The following is a 3158-nucleotide window of genomic DNA, read 5'->3' as shown; positions in this document are numbered from 1 at the left end:
TGTTAATAATGGTAAATAAAAATCATTTTCACAATCTAGTAGTCAAGGTTTTAAGACACAAACATGAGAATTGAGTGTTTTATAAGCAGTTTGATAAATTATGAATTAGCAATAATTGTGTAAATTATTATGTAACACCATGTTTTATAGTGTTTATGATGTATCAGCTTCAATGAAATATATGAATGTTAATAATGTTAAATGAGAATCATTTTCAAAATCTATTCATCCAGGTTTTAAGACACAAATATGAGAATTGAGTGTTTTATAAGCAGTTTGATAAATTATGAATTAGCAATAATTGTGTAAATTATTATGTAACACCATGTTTTATAGTGTTTATGATGTATCAGCTTCAATGAAATATATGAATGTTAATAATGTTAAATGAGAATCATTTTCAAAATCTATTCATCCAGGTTTTAAGACACTAACATGAGAATTGAGTGTTTTATAAGCAGTTTGATAAATTATGAATTAGCAATAATTGTGTAAATTATTATGTAACACCATGTTTTATAGTGTTTATGATGTATCAGCTTCAATGAAATATATGAATGTTAATGATGGTAAATAATAATTATTTTCTTAATATAATGATCATGTTTTTTTGTCCCTTATTTTATGTTATACTACGATTAATTGACTATCAATTACATTCAATATTTATTACTCGTACATTGCATAAAGCCATTATTATTATTAGAATCTTCTAGTCCATTGTTCATTGTAGGATGTTGATACCTTGCCAAGTGGTAGGAATGTGAATTCACGTCTCAGCATGCATCAAGTGATCTGCCTTACTACCATCTGAAAAAATGTTGTCGGTTAAATATGTATAATGGTTGGAGGAAAAAATGTTACTAATACATGCCATAACTGAAACGAAAATCTTTATATTACAACTAGTACGGGAAAACACTGAGTAATTCAGAAATGGAAATAATCAAACAAAAACTAACAAACAATCATCATTCTTATTACAACATTTGTGAAACCACTTTGCAGTTGAAACTTAAATACTAATACAAATGTAAAACTGGAAATAGATATGAAATATAAATATATAACAGATGATAAGATATAATAATTTTGATAAGACAAAAAAGATCGTACATATCTAATAGAATGTTTTGTTGCATTTGAATGTAAAATAAGTGTTTATAAAGAATACACTTGTACAATAACTTAAAATTGCTGTTTTTTAATAGACTATGACATAAACATACATCAAAAATAATACTGATTTGAACATAATAATATCAAATCATTATAGAATAAAAGTACTGTAAAACATCTATTAAAACTAGACGGTTTAAATTACAATACTTTGGTTTATGGTTTAATGAAATCCTAATTATAAAATAAACGTAGTAATAATAAAAATATATTTAAAGCTGAGGCATATTTTAAGAATGAAAATTAAAAGATCAATTTGTTTACCAATACTATATTCATATTTTTAACAAATTTCAATTGTTACAATACTATTAATTTACTATCAATTACATTTTATATTCATTACAAACTACATTGCATAAAATCATTATTATTTTCAAAATCTTCAAGTCCATGTTCAATGTAGGATGTTGAAACTTTCCCAAATTCCTTAAATGTTAATTAATGTCTCAGCATGCTTTGAGTGATCTACTATTATACTGCCATCTAAAAAAAAAATAGTCATATAAATATATATAATGGTTTGAGAAATTATAATAATGATGATTTATGAGCAATAAAAGATAATAAAAATCTACCAGAGTGTTGTGTTGATTTTTAATGAAAAAAAATGTATAAAAGAAATATACTTGTAGAATAACTTAAACTTGCTGATTTTGATTTTCAATATGAAAAAAAATATAAATTTGTAATATTTGTATAAATTATTATGTAAAACCATGTTTTATAGTGTTTATGATGTATCAGCATCAATGAAATATATGAATGTTAATAATGGTAAATAATAATCATTTTCACAATCTAGTAGTCAAGGTTTTAAGGCACAAACATGAGAATTGAGTGTTTTATAAGCAGTTTGATAAATTATGAATTAGCAATAATTGTGTAAATTATTATGTAACACCATGTTTTATAGTGTTTATGATGTATCAGCTTCAATGAAATATATGAATGTTAATAATGTTAAATGAGAATCATTTTCAAAATCTATTCATCCAGGTTTTAAGACACTAACATGAGAATTGAGTGTTTTATAAGCAGTCAAAAATATGAATTTGTGATATTTGTATAAATTATTATGTAAAACCATGTTTTATAGTGTTTATGATGTATCAGCTTCAATTAAATATATGAATGTTAATAATGTAAATAAAAATCATTTTCACAATCTAGTAGTCAAGGTTTTAAGACACAAACATGAGAATTGAGTGTTTTATAAGCAGTTTGATAAATTATGAATTAGCAATAATTGTGTAAATTATTATGTAACACCATGTTTTATAGTGTTTATGATGTATCAGCTTCAATGAAATATATGAATGTTAATAATGTTAAATGAGAATCATTTTCAAAATCTATTCATCCAGGTTTTAAGACACTAACATGAGAATTGAGTGTTTTATAAGCAGTCAAAAATATGAATTTGTGATATTTGTATAAATTATTATGTAAAACCATGTTTTATAGTGTATATGATGTATCAGCTTCAATGAAATATATGAATGTTAATAATGGTAAATAATAATCATTTTCACAATTTGTAGTCAAGGTTTTAAGACACAAACATGGGAATTGAGTGTTTTATAAGCAGTTTGATAAATTATGAATTAGCAATAATTGTGTAAATTATTATGTAAAACCATGTTTTATGGTGTTTATAATATATCAGCTACAATGAAATATATGAATGTTAATAATGTAAATAAAAATCATTTTCACAATCTAGTAGTCAAGGTTTTAAGACACAAACATGAGAATTGAGTGTTTTATAAGCAGTTTGATAAATTATGAATTAGCAATAATTGTGTAAATTATTATGTAAAACCATGTTTTATGGTGTTTATAATATATCAGCTACAATGAAATATATGAATGTTAATAATGTAAATAAAAATCATTTTCACAATCTAGTAGTCAAGGTTTTAAGACACAAACATGAGAATTGAGTGTTTTATAAGCAGTTTGATAAATTATGAATT

Source organism: Rhopalosiphum padi, unplaced genomic scaffold (assembly GCF_020882245.1).
Source record: "Rhopalosiphum padi isolate XX-2018 unplaced genomic scaffold, ASM2088224v1 scaffold1, whole genome shotgun sequence".
NCBI lineage: Eukaryota > Metazoa > Arthropoda > Insecta > Hemiptera > Aphididae > Rhopalosiphum > Rhopalosiphum padi.
Note: the sequence above shows the minus strand (reverse complement) of the source record.